Consider the following 14,936-nt stretch of genomic DNA (forward strand, 5'->3'; position numbering starts at 1 on the left):
GCTGGAAAATGTGATTATGAAAGATGCCTAACTGTAGAAAGTGACTAATAAAGGCTTTGAGCACCAAAAGCCCATTAAAACTTCAGAGTTAGACAAAATATCTGTCTCCTGCAGCAAAGTTCAGATTGATGGTGTTACCTTCTCTGCTTCCCACTCCACATCCCCCAAGCCTATTTTACAGGTTTCAAGAAAGCCACCATTAATCTGGAAAAGGTAGCATGTGAGTGAAGAAGTAAAGAAAGGAGTCCTGGGACACAGCCAAGAAGAAACTTTGGGTTTGGTTACTGACACTTGGATGATTGAAACATAGGTCATGCCTCTAAAAGACTCTGATGATAAAAGACAAACAAACAAAAACAAAACTAGTGCCTCTAAGCCTGGGGGTTCAGAAGCAGTCTGTGAAAGCTGTGTGTCATGCATCTCAGGGAGTGCTTACACTCAACATTCCCTTCAGACTTGGCCCTGTGGAGGAACCTCCTAGTAGGTGAAGCCAAAGCCATGAAGAACAGCTGTCCTGGGACTCACCCAGAGAGGAGCTGGGTCTAATCTGGGTCTAATCAAAGAACTTTTCCTACTCCTGGAATAGAGGTGCTTCATAATACTTGCCCAGCAGGATTCCATTATTGGCACAGACATCTGAACTTCTCTTATATGTCCATTTCCCAAATAGGAATTTTTATTACCATGATTCTGTCTTTATCCCACTTTTAATCTATTGGATTGTGTGTTTTGAGGGGTGCATATGACACTATCTTTTTAATGTATAATTTCCTCGACCATGAAGAACCACATCCATTCTTGATACTAAGGATTTCATGCTGCCCAGAGATCCCAGACTTTGAGCTAGGTATACTAATTTGATGAAAATAATTTGGACTGTGCACTTGGGGAGAGGTGAGTGCGTAGTATGTGTGAAGTAGGATGCTCATGGATAGACGGTAACTGGAGATGCATAATGTAAAGGTGACTTCAAGCTTATAATAGAAATCCAAATCCTCTTGGGAATCCCAATGTTCAGCTGAGTTAACCTGGAGTAGGATATCTAACATCTCAGATTCCTTGATTGCAAAAAAGGGATAAATTAATACCCAATTCTAGTAGCCTTGAAGATTAATTAGGTGGAATAATGCCTGGCATGGAGTAAATACTCAATATATATTACATTAAATCATATATTAAATTACATAAATTATCCTTCTCCAGATTAACTCGGCTGAACATTGGGATTCCTGTTCCATGAGTAGGGAACACTTGGATCCTGTTCGCTGGAACTTTCTGGAAATTGGTTTATTTTAGAAATTCACCACCAAATTTGCCCTGAAGGTACTAGGAAATGCTGAAACAAGGAAGCAATGATTCCAAGCCACAGGAATTTCTCTCTCCATTCAATTTAATTCAGTAATTTTTATATCTCAAACTGAGGGTACATTGTTGGAAAACTCTTAAAAATAGATAAAATGATGGGCAAATGTATTCAAACAATCTGAAAAAAAAAAGAAAAAAGAACCGTAAGGTCTTAATCTCATGCCGATCGAATCAGTTACCTCTTTTGTATTTTTTGGTAAAAGCAAAATTCTATATAACACTCTGTACCCATTCCGTGAAAATAGCTGCGTGCATGTTCATTTATTCTCCAAGGTATGGACGTGGCCTGACACTATAATCTGTGTCCTTCCATGGGTAGGACATTGCCATTTTAATAGATTCAGACTCAGCCTGTGTAACAGGGGCCCTGATCCAATCTCTGGCTCTAGGTATATTTCCTTAGCAGATTCTGCTGCGATAACTTTTCTTCTATACTTTCCAACAATATTCTGTAGAGAGCAATTCTGCCGTGGCCAAGTACAAGGTGACCTAGTCAAACTAGTATCTTTCTCATATCTTTGATACTCAGTAATATATTGGAGACTGTAAATGGAATAGGAACACTGTAACTTCTGTGCAGCCAGAGTCAATTCTTTGTTATTCTTATTGCTATTTGCGCACAAGTGAATCCTGCATTTGCTTTTGAAGTATGTTAATTCCTCTGAAGTTGTACCAGACTGATTGGGGACTAAATTTAAAGGCTGTCTCTTCCTTGTCTTTAAGATGATCTGTTTCAGTGGAATGATCATAAAATTTCCTACAGTAGTAAATTCTTATTTTCATGAAATATTTTACATTCACTATGATAATCATTTAGGAAGGAGGATCTTCATGAAAGTTGCTGTATAGGTAAGCTCCCTCAGAGATGCCCCATTCTTTCCTCTTCTGTTCCTTTATTTCTAATTATCTTGAAAATTGTAAGCAGTTTATCCTACTGGTTAAGGCAGCTACTCTGGAACCAGCTCACCTGGTCCAAATGCTGGCTTCACTGCTGAAGAGTATTTGTGAAATAGGCAAATCACATAACCTGCCTGGACCATAAACTCCCCCCTGTAAATAGGTAATAATATTATTACCAGTCTCAAAGTGTTGTTTTACAGATTAAATGAATTAATACAAGTAAAATACCTAATAAATACATACAAGAACATTTTTGATGTTACTTATTATCAGCTATTTGAAACAAAAGCTTTGTGGCTAGATGAATTCTTTGAAACACAACTCAAACACATCTGAAAATACATACTTTGCATTTGATTGGGTTGATTTTATTCAATAGTCATTTATTTGAATATTCATCCACAAAATCGAAGATAACTTAAACATCTTTCCACTCCTTGTTTCTCCTGTTCTCACCATTCTCTCCATGTCTTCCCACTGGGAAATGGAAGCTTAAACTTGTTCTATTAAATAATATTTCTTCCAAAAATAATAATGTATGAGTTGGAAAGAAAGGAAGATTACTCTGTTTTTTTGGATGAAGAACTACCTCCTCACCTGGCCTATCCAGATAGGAGCCAAATGTCTACTCTAAGTAAGTTTTGCTGAGTAAATGAGAATTTCACTGCAGAGTCACGTCTCATCACTAAGTCCATAATAATGCTACATATTGAGAGTTTATTCTGCACAAGACACGTAACTGAACTATGCAACTAACTTATTTATCTCATATCACCCTCTAAACAAATTTATAAAGACAAAACTATTAATCCAATTTTACAGATTATGTAAACAGAAAACAAGTGGAGAATGCCCAAGCTCGCAGGTGAGGTACTGGTAAAACTTAAATCATAACTCAAACTCCAGGTTCCCAGTTCCTTCCTTCCTCCCTCTCTTCCTCCCTTCCTCCCTCCCTTCCTCCCTTCCTCCCTTCCTTCCTTCCTTCCTTCCTTCCTTTTTTATTTTCTTCCATTTCTAAGTCATATCACATATGGGATATGTCACTGAAGGCGGAGTTGATTGGTATGTTTCTCTTGAATCAGAGAACTTTTTCAGCTTCATGCCCAGATTTTTAAGGGAAGTCTCTCACTACCAAGTTTTGGCAGGGCTTCCCTGCAGGGCAGTTTTGGGAGATGGAGGGTGCACGACCCAGCTCTCAGAAGTCCTCTCAAAAGGCAAACAACAGGGAATAAATTTAAAGTGACTCTCAACTCCCTGCCTGCTCAGGCTAAGTGACGGCAACTGAAGGCACAATTTGCTTGTTAACCATATTAGGCTGGAGAAATGGTCAGAGAGCGCGGAAAGGGAGGGAAATTGCCATTACAAAAATTGGCTCAAAATCTAGCTATTAAACTCCCACTTGCAGTTAATGGTTAGAGCGTGTATAATATGACCCTTTGAAATTCTATCCCTTATACTTCTAAGGAAGAAAGAAGTATTAGTCTAGAGGGTAATGCCATACACTGGCTATACTGAGGCAGTGTGGCTGTAGTTTTAATTCCACTGGAGTTTGCCATTGCTCTGTGAGCTTCTCCATTTAGGGTTAAATACTGAAAGGTAAGATGAGGAAAAAAAATACAGAACTTAGATGATCGAGTGCCAGACACTTACCAGTCTTGCTATGTTTGGAGGCAATATGGTAAGGAGGGAGGGTGGCAGGTTTTGTAGCCAGCAGCCTTATGCTTTTCAAACCTCAAATCCTCTACTTTATAGCTGCACCATCAGCAGTAGGTCACGTCACTTCTTTGACGCTCATTTTTTTCATCCTTACATGAAAATAAGTGGCACTTGAGAAAATTCTCTTATGCTTTGCCTTCCTGGAACTCTGCCCTCAGTAGCTCTCCATTCTCAATTTGCCCTTTTGTTGAGCATTCCAGAGGATTTTACATCCCTGGGTAGTGCCCCAAGAGTGATTTCAAAAGAAGGTGAGATACGCTTTTATTTTGTAAGCTAAGCAAATGCTGATTGTGAAAGATATTTAGGGAGGGTCAACTCTGAGATCTCTGGTGCTTCCTTGGGCAAATCAGGTAAACATTAGGAAAGAGTACTGAGTGACTGACCAATTGGAATGTCATTCGATGGAAACTAGCCTTTCTGTAGTCTTCCTCAGGAAGTCCTTGAATTCCCCAAGTAGCTCCAGTAAGGAGACACTAAGCTGGATGCTCTCTAAGGTGCCTCAGGGCTATGACATTATTTGCTCCTGAGAACTGACTTGAAGATACAATGCGGGATAAAAAAGGGATAGAAGACTCTTCCTAGGCTCCTAAATCTCCGGGGTGTTGCAGATGTGGATCAAGTGCTTAGGTTCAAGATATCCGTGTGTTATCACAGAATACTCTTAGGTTTGCAAATAAGTCATCCATTTTCTCAGCCAAACCTAGAAGAGAATGCAGGCATCCTAAACTGCTCACGCATGAGAGAAGAAGCAGTGCAGTAATTTCTTTGCTGCTTTTCGGGAGCAGGAAACACCAATTCCCTTGTGATTTCTACAGAGCCAACTAATCATCTAATGGTTACAGCTGCTTGAAAAAGATTCAAGGACCTTCGGTTTTGTCAACTCCAAAATTCGAATGAGTAAGACATACCTTCATATTCTCTTTTCTTTTTAGAAAAGCTTGTCCAGGAAAAGAAAAGCAATTACGTGAGAGTTAACCCAATTAACTCTTTAGAGGATGTACAGTTGGGATCTAGTGTCCTGACTAGATGTGGATTTCAATATGATCAAAAATCATAATATAAACTTGCTTCTTTTTAGCTGTTTATTCAAGAATATTTGGAGTTGACTAGACTTTAAGCTTTGGATCTTTCAGATACCTTGGAGTATGAGCTCAAGATTTTAATTGATTTCTGTGATTCTCAGTTTCCGCAACAAGGAAATAGAAAAAAATAATAGCAGCCCAGGTTCCAAGGTGGTGTTGCGGGTATTAAAAACAAAAATGCAAATGAGGGATTAAGCATACCTCCTGGCACTTAGGAACAGGTCCAAACGTTGTTGTTTTTATCCTAACTCTGAAAGGAGAAGAATTAGACTCAACATCTCAGAATATCAGGAAAAACACAAAAGAGCATTTTGTGAATCAACTAAAAATTTCTGCAGAGTCCTTTTTCCCCATCTTCTCTCTCTCTCCTCCACTCCCACTTCTTCCAGGCAGCAGTAATCTAACAGGAAAAACACTGGAGAAACTCCAACCTAACTGTGAAACACAAGCCATTAGATACACCTTAACTATTTTAGGGCTGCCGTAAAATAATTTGCTTCTGAGAATGAGATTAATTCTGCAGTGAAAGGATGCTATCCACTTCCAGCCTGACATTTATCAACATACTCATAAAGATTCTCAAACAAAGATTATATATTTTGAGATACTTCATGGATAGCAAGAAAAATGTATGTCACTGCAGTGAAATAACCCAAATAGCAGCTCCATTATTTTCAGCTTCATAAATGTAAAAATATATTTTTTAAAAGCATTTGTTGAAAATACTGATGTGTGGAATTCCTCTCATTGTGTGGTCATCTCTACATGACTTTCTGCAGATCTTAAACTTGACTGGTGAATCTACTCCTTTAGGATGAAGCCTACAATGAGACTGTCAAAGGATTAGCACCAATTCAAAATAAGTATTTGTTAAATAAAAGTAATAAATATAAATAAACTGCACATGTGATAAAATAATAAACATAGCAGTAACAGCCTTGCTATACTTTAGCACCATGACTCTATAGCAAAGTATTAAGTTGGGTGTTCAGCATAAATTATACATTAAAAATTCATCTGAACTTGAAAACTTTTGCAATTGGATCCAATCGTTTCCTTGGAATGTGTGAAGTGTTACAAATGCCGCCTAATTCTTTTTGAAGCTCGAGGCAAAGGCAAAAATGTCTTGTAACATACTGGAATGATTTGAATGATTGTACCATAAAATGGCTTGGATTTGCTCATCTGGCTTCAAGTTCAGAGGAATGACCAACCAACTGACATGTTCTCAGCAGTGTAGACTCTGAAGGGCCTGAGCAGATGTTGAAGGCTTACTCCAGGCCAATGCACGAGGTTTTTTGTGGTTTCTCTTAAGTGTTTGCTAATATCTACCACATTGCAAACTCAATGTCCCTTTTCAACTGGCCTGACTGCTCATAATATAATACAGATGATTTCATCTCTCACGGAGTCTTTTTCCTGAAGTCTGCAGGGCTCAGACTTCTTTAATAACATACATGTTTCTTTAAGAACAGGAAAATCCCTTCCCCTTAAACGTTTTGCTCCTCAGTCTTAGGTTCTATAGTACAATATCAAGTGTAATTCCTGTTTAAATAATGCCCCACTTTTCCTCCAAGGGTTCATTTGGGCTTCTGCTGTTTTATGATTTTTCTGGACAGGCTGTACTTTCCTACTAGAAGACAACGCCATCACTCAGAGGGGTCAGGAATGCTTCATTTTAAAGTAAACAGGATAGAAAGGCTCTCCTTATTCTGCGTGAGATGCAAAGTAAACGATCCGTTCACACAGACAATGAAGAAATTGTATGTTTTTATGCCCTTAGAAAGAAGAAAGAGAAGTCATGGGTAACATCCGCCCCAGTTCTGATTTCGACCTTATTCTCATTGTCTTTCACCTTTTCTCTTGTTGAACAGAATCAGTTGATTGATTCCTGTGTTTGTACCTGCTTTGTTTAAAGGCTCATTGGTAAATACCTTTAATTTAGCTTGTGATAGAGTCTTAGTCTTACTGATAATACTTTGCAAACGTTTCCTTTTAGATGATCAGAGTGATTAGGGGAAAAGGGCCACTGAAACTCTGTTTCTTTCAGCTCATACTCCTGTAAGTCTTGCTAAGTGTTAGTTATACCGATGAGTATTCCAAGATCTATCCCTCCATCTTCATGAGGTCAAGAATATACATTTAACAGGTGTCAAATTTGTCTTTTCATTTTGTTTACGGCTGCTTACAGAAGGTCTAAAGGCCGAAAAATACACCCCAGGTGCCAGATAACCCTTCATCCTACAGTAAAGCACTGGTGTTGTAGAGTAAGACCATGCCATCTGTATCAAAGCATTATTATTAGCTTTCTGAGGAACACCTTCCATTGTGCTCCCGGGCCCTGATAAAAGAGATGATGCCTGACCTTGGGGCATCCGCTGGCCACACCACCAGCAGTGTTCACCACGAGCAGAGTTGAGGCTAACCCCCTACATCATAATGTGGGCCTGGCCAGCAGTCATCTGTTGTAAGGAGAAAGGGGTGCAGCTGGAATCAGACAAGAATAGGGCCAGAAGTCACAAGTGGGGCTCACTAGCAGGTGGCCCAGACCCACACCCCCATGTTACCCACCACTCTTGTGTAAGCCCTCGCCTTCAGCTCACACCTACAGACACATGTGGGGCAGAGGAGGGAGTAAACCAAGTTTAGGTCATGAATGGGTCAGCTCAGTACAGATACAAACCACAATTGGACTGAGGTAGACTACAGCCCACTCAGGACCGGCACTGAAAGACACTGTAAGGGAAAGTCATCTCAATGGCCGGGACTTAAGGCAGCGTACCTAGACATCTACTTTGTGAGGAAAGAGAAGTAGCCCGAGGTAATGATAATATGAGCAGTAGAAAACAGCTTGGCTGGTTAATCAGAAGAAAGAAGGAAGATTGGAAGAAGAAAGAGTAGAAGATTGGGGACAAAAGTTCTCAGGAAGAGGCATTTGGACAGTCGATTGGGAGTGGTCATGAAGTGTGATGGGCGTTCTAATGCTTATTAATGCCGATTAGAGAACGTCCAATGTAGAAAAGACACTAAACAACCAAGCAGACTCAGCGACTCAGCCAGTGGATGCCAGTCATTCCAGTTGGCACGCTGGGCTCGTGAACAGAGCAGGCTTGGTAGTAGGAATGAAGGCTGTGCCTCAGCCAAACTGCGTGGATTCTCATTTACCATGGCTGATCTAGCAATCGCCTTTACCAAAGTCCAGTCTGCTGACAACAGAAACCAACTCTGAGCCCTCAATATGATATCATCCTTGGAGGAGACCAACCAGCCCCCCTGATGGCAAATGGACTACATAGGGCCCCTTCCACTCTGAGAAAGGCTGCCATTCATATTGACTGATATCTACTCCCTTTGGGATATGAGTTTGCCTCTTCGGCCAGTATGGCTCAGCAAGCACCATAACTGAAGAGCCTGCAGAGTATTTGACGCGTGGGCATGTGAGTCCATATAAGGTAACATCAGGATAAATGACCTACCTCACAGCAGAACAGGTCCAGGATTAGCCTATCCTCATAGGAGCCCTTGGTCCTATCACAAACCACATCTCCCAGGAGCCACCTGTCATTTTAGTAGTAGTACAGCCTCCTGAACAAATATCTGAGGCTTGGAGAGGAGACCTTCGTTTAAAGGCTCATTGGTAAATAATTACCTTTAATTTAGCATGTGAAAGAGTCTTAGTCTTACTGATAATATATATACTGTGTATACCTTCAGTCAAGAACCATACATGGTGCTATGTCCCTGAAGTACAGAACATATTGGTCCTAGAACCAAGCAGTGATGGTAAGGGTAGCCTGTTTAATAGTCACACCAGCAATCCATTTAGAGAATTTGTGTTTCTTTTTCTGACAACTCTAGGCCCTTGTTACCAGAGGAAAAGAGCTTCTACCAGGGAACACAGCAAGAATCCCATTAAAGCTCAAGATTTGACAATTGTTCAGTCCCTTTAATCTTCTTGTGCCATGAGAGTAGCATGCAAGGAAAGAAGTCATCAACTTGGAAAATGATTGTGACTGTCTAGAGGAGGTAAGGATGCTTTTCTGTGGCGACCCATGCTCTTCTATGGATTCAGGTGACCAGTTGGGTACCTCTTGGTATTTCCTTACCCAGTTTTGATAGTAAATGGACAAGTTCAATGGCTAAAGCTTGAAAAAGATATGGTAGCTCTTCGGGAATGAGGGTCTGGGTCCCTCTACCAGGTAAGCCTTTGAGGCTAACAGGGTTATAGGTCGAGGGTGAAGGGAATCTTGAATGGCTGGTGAAGGAGGAATATGAGGAATACCAGGCTGCGACACTCACTCCATTGTTGGTGCCTATAGTTCATCTCATCAACCAGCTTCTTGTAAGCTTCCTCCAGGAACAGAGGGACTGCTCCCAGAACTGATTCTCCGATGCATGTGAAATTGTAAGGCACAAAGCATGGGTTAGAGTGGACTCGGTGTTACTCACCCAGATCATACTCCAGGGCTAAAGAACTGAACTCTCCAGTTCCTGGGAGTGTTTGTGATGAATATCTCTGAGTCCCTCTCTGGGACTTATCCTCAGCTAAAGAGAGCCACCTCACTCAGCGTTACCCTCCTCCCCAGGGATAGCCTGGGACAAGTCCCTACACGGGTATAAAAGGCCTGTCTCCTTGCCATAACTAGAGACAACACTGAAGGGCTATGCCAACTGCAGAGCTCCCCATAGGATCTGCTGAAGTTTTTACTACCTGTTCATCAAAGTCAACTCCTCCTTCAGCTCAATCCTGATTCATGCACTTTTCTAGAGCTGTTAATGCCAAAAGTATTTCCAAATACTCTTGCAAGCTAATCTGCCCCTAGAAGTCTACTTCCTAGGGGACCCAATCTCAAATATCCCTTTTAAAAAATTTCATGTATCAGTTAATAAATCTTGTTATTTTTATGAACGTTTTATGCTTATGTAATTTAAGTGTCTGTGTGTGTGCTTACACACATGCATGTGTGTTTTTTTAAGTCCAAAGGCATTTCTTCCCCTTAGTGGAATGTATCTTTAATTTTATTTCAATGTCACTTGGGAAATAAGATTAATCAGGTAGAAATCAAATTTCTATGAACACTTCCTTAAAGGGCCTGTTGGAAAGAGGTACCCAGAGAGCCATGATCAGCATTGAATCTGGTGGTGACTTTGAGGCCAAGGTTGTGTGAAATGTGAGTCTCTCTCACAATGATAGAAAACTCAGTCCTGACCCTCTAGCTTCAAAATTTCCTGAGCAAACAACTTGGATTATTTGAAAATTACCCTTCAAAGTGGATTGTAGTTCTCTGTAACAGTCAGATTTTACAGCAGTGAAGAAGGAGAAGGGTCCCCTTACCTCTCTGATGTGCTCTGTGATTTGCATACAGGATCTCACAACAACCTAAGGACTTAGGCAAGGCAGGCATTATTATTTTCATTTCCTTAGGATAAAGCTGGGCTGCAGAGAAACTAAGCATATTTCCCAAGTGTACACAGCCAATAAGTGGCACCAAGGCACCTCAGAATTCCAAAATGGTCTGGCCTCCTTTTGACATTTTTAGACACTGCCTCATTAAAAAATGAAAGAAAGGAAAAGCCAAGTCATTGTGAGACAACTGTGCTGTGTTCTGAATATTTACATTTAACACATAAGGTATTTTCCATGCCAAAACCAAAGGACAAACTGAACACCAAACAGTATATAAATTATTTTGGAGATATGGTCATTGTATAACCTCTATGCATATGACACACAAATAATTAGCTGTTTGCATCTCCTTTTATGAATAGCGGTTCTGGTCAAATAGCTTTCCTTTGCTCTGCCCGCCTGCTACCGCTCCATTAAATTCCAAGCCCTGATCCAAGCCCAGTGCACTTTCTGTAACATTCCATGGCATTCTTCTCTGAATTAGACTTGGGTTTTCATTTTTGACCTCTAGTTTTCCTTTTTACATAAGCTTATTTTCTTAAAAGAGGATTTATTTATTATTGGGGTTGTGTTTTCTTTCATCCTATGAAATTCCAGTTTTTTTCTCTACCTTGTAAAAAAAATAAATCCTTCACCTTCCTCTGTCCCTCACCTCCCCCACTATTTCTATGCAAGTACACACGCACTTTCCTATTTTGGGTAGATTTATTCCTTTGAATGGCTTTGGCTATGATGAACTTTACTTAAGACATTAATAATTCTTGACAAGGACTTCTTTTGTGTTTTAGCTTTGAAAGGAAAGCTTACTATGCGTAATTGCCCCATTCTTAACTGTGTTATAGATTGAAAGCAGCAGAAGCTGATAACAAACAGCTTTGCCCCAAATATACAAACTTCATGCCTGCCTGGTCTTCCTGCAGAATCTAGCTTTTACTTATATGTGAAGAAATTTTGAGTAAAATTAAGCTTAGGGATGGATGAGAGAAAAAGGGAAAAAAAATTTAGAATTGGATTTGAATTCTCAGGAATCAAACCCTGTGTTCTTAATACTTTAAGGTAGATAATATTAAATAAATAAGACATTTTAATCAAAAACGAAGTATAAAAACCAAAAAAGTGCAAAAATTACATTTTGCCTTTGTGGGTACTATAAGAGTCAAATAAGGTGAGGGTAAAAATTACTATTTTAATAGGTGTGGAGAATTTCTCCCAAAAGATTATCTTTTTTTAAAAATAACATAATAGAGGTGATTATAAAGATAAGGCCATTTTGAGGTGGGAGAAATGATTCAACGATGGAGTTAATGTTATAAATTCATTAATCAATCAATAAAACAAACCTGTCCAAGAAAGCTGCAAGACTTTTAAAACTGGAGTAGGTAGAATAGAGAAGGAAAGGAAAAATGAAGGGGAGATGAGGGCTGAACAACATGGTTGAAGACTTGAGCAGAAACGTCAGGCAGTGAGTAATTTCAGAAGCAAAAGTGACTGGGGGGTTTTTAAGTGTGGATACCTATGTAGCTGACTGGATTTTCCTACAATGGCTGCAGTAATAACTCTTCCCTCACTTGCTCTTCAGCAAAGTGACTCTGTCACAGTAAAGTGATGCTGTGCCAATCCCAAGGTGACCCTTAGTGGCCTCACAGTGTCTGTTCCCTGTCTCTTGGAAGTGTTGGCCAGGGATGAGGGAGGAGGAGAAAGAAGTCAGGACAGAAAGGAATGGTATCAGTTCATAAACATAGAATTAGCTGATTTTATCATTGAGCAAAACAAACATTCCAAATGCATATAGGCCACCAGCACAGTTCCTATGTAATAATTTATTGAATTGTAGAGCTCAAAAACATCAACTCTGTGTCAAACAACTGTTACAATATTTTATTTACTTAAAACGTCTTTTAGGCTTTCATCATTTTCTATGAATATGCACAAATCCTTAGCTTAGTGGTGATCCCTTAAGTCCTTACTTTCTGACAACACTTTAACAGGAACCTTTGTTAAGGTTAGGGGATTCATAAAGAGGGACATGATCTGAGGGAAACAAAAAAATCACTGAGAAGATGACTACAAAGTTCTAAGAATACACGTCTAATTTAGATTCCTTGGAACTGAATGACATAATACTAAAACACTCTGGGACATGAGTAGGTGTCAACAAATGTTAATTCATTCTGTTTCTAAAATCTTCCCTGTTCACATATCAGATCAGTGATAGAAGCAAAGACTGAGTTAGTAAGTCAATAAGTATCTCCAGTCTCTCACATAAATAATGAAAGTATCTGTCAATGTGCTTCACTTATCTTCTGAAATAGCAACATCTCAGGGAACGAGATTTATCTATTTCATCTTTGAACTTCCTACAGAGCATGGTGCCCAGTACATAGTAAGTGCTCAGGAACTGTTTGTTCAGTTAACCCAAACTTGGATTCTCAACCACTAAAGTGTGATTTTGAAGTGGTGGTATGGAGCAGGAGAGAGATCACTGTTTCTGTAAATGAGATGTGAGGGGAAGCTGGGGGTGAATCCATGCACAAGTAGAAGCAGAACTAGGAAGGAGGTTCCCACCTGCTGTTCCATTTATTTTGGTGGTTCAACTAGTCTAGATTTAACATATTGTCATAACATGGACATTAAGCTAGAATCTTTTTTTGTTGCTGAGATAAAAATCTTCTGCCCCAACATGTATTTCAAAAAGTGCCGTCATTTTGAATGAATGCCACTGTGTAATAAAATCAGTGTTTGAAAATCTCTGCCAGTTGCTGAGAGGGGATTGGCTTTATTTGGGCATTCACCTTAATGGTCACATTTTTTCCCTTTCCCTTTTCCTTTTTTAGAATTTCATTTTTATCTGTCTTCTTTTCTTTTTTTCTTTTTCTTTTTTTGTGGATGGTGGTGAGGTGTATATATTCTTACATTTCTCTTAGATAAAGTATCAATTTCAACCTGTTACATGTTTCTACTTAATTTAGCAAACATAAGCTTCCTGGGTAATTGCCTCTGAAATTGCTGACTCATTTTCATAGCTTTGAGTTAATGTATTTTAAAAGTAGTTTAAAAATCTTTTTTTAAATTAAGACATATGACATACATCAAGTACACAAAATATACTTAACAGATGTGTTTAACTCTTAGATATAAAATGAGTACCAATACAGTAATCACCAAAGTTAAGGAACAGTGTAGTATCAATACCCCGAATCCAACACTCCCTCCCTAGGCATTTCTTCCTAACATCACTCTCTTCCTCTTCCATCTCAAACTTCCACACTTGTATTCATTTTCTAATGCTGATATCAAATTACCACAAGCATAGCAGCTCAAAACAATGTAAACTTATTATCTCACAGTTTCGGAGTTGGGAGTCTGGGCATGGGATAGCTGTATCCTCTGCTTAGGGCCTCACAAGACTGAAATCAAGGTGTCAGCTGAACTGCATCCCTTTCTGATGGTAAAGTTTCCCTTTCAAGCTTATGTGATTGCAGGCAGAATTCAGTTTCTTGCAGTTGTAGGACAGAGGCATCCATCCTACTGAGGATCACATGAATGTGATGAGTGACTTTCCTCTCGCTGCTTTCAATATTCTCCATTTGGCTTTGTCTTCTGTTTGATAGTAACGTGTCTAGGTTTGAATCTCTTTTAGTTTGTCCTATTTGAAGTTTGTTGAGCTTCTTGGATGTATAGATTAACGTTTTCTTGACTATTATTTCTCCAAAATTGTTTCTGCCCTTTTCTCACTCTCTCCTTCTGGGACTCACATCATGCATCTGTTGGCACGCTTGATGGTGTTCCACAGGTAGGAGATTCTGTTAACTTTTCTTCATTCTTTTTTTTCTTTCTGTTCCTCAGACTGGATAGTCTCAATTAACCGATCTTTCAGTTCTGTGAATCTTTATTCTGCCAGCTCAAATATGAGGTTGGGCCCCACTGATGAATTTTTTTATTACACTTACTGTATTTTACAATTCGTAATTTCTGCTTTTTTTTTTTCCCTACAGTTTTGGTCTCCTTTTTTGATATTATCTATTTGGTGAGATGCAATTCTTATTTATACCTTTATTTCTTTGGAAACGATTTCCTTTATTTATTTGAATATATTTAAAATAGCTGATATAAAAATCTTTTTCTAGTAAGTTCAGCATTTGGGCTTCCTCGGCAATAATTTCTGCTGTGTACAGGCCATACTTTTTCTAGGTATGTGTTAATGGTTTTTTGTTAAAAACTGGACACTTTACCTAATATAATGTTGCAGCTCTGGAAATAGGTTTACTCCTCCTAAGGGCTTGCTGTCATTGCTATTTATTATTGCTATTGTCACTGCATTTGTTTAGTGACTTTTCTGAACCAATATTGTAAAGTCTTTATTCTTTGTCACACATGGACAGTAAAGCCTCTGCTTGGTTAACTTAGTGATCCGCTAATGACCAGACAGAGATTTCTCTAAATGCCTAGAACCAGTAAGTGTCCCG

At 39.2% G+C, this 14,936-nt stretch overlaps 1 long non-coding RNA gene across 1 annotated transcript in view; it reads left to right on the forward strand.

The window, feature by feature from the left end:
- LOC140689291 (uncharacterized) overlaps positions 1-9,921 on the forward strand; it is a 160,215-nt gene extending 150,294 nt beyond the window's left edge. The window contains exon 4 of the long non-coding RNA XR_012064191.1: positions 8,922-9,921. This is a non-coding gene — a long non-coding RNA (uncharacterized lncRNA). The remainder of the gene's footprint in view (positions 1-8,921) is intronic.
- Positions 9,922-14,936: the final 5,015 nt, after the last annotated feature.

The sequence above is a fragment of the Vicugna pacos genome, chromosome 25 (assembly GCF_048564905.1).
Source record: "Vicugna pacos chromosome 25, VicPac4, whole genome shotgun sequence".
In the NCBI taxonomy this organism is placed as follows: Eukaryota; Metazoa; Chordata; class Mammalia; order Artiodactyla; family Camelidae; genus Vicugna; species Vicugna pacos.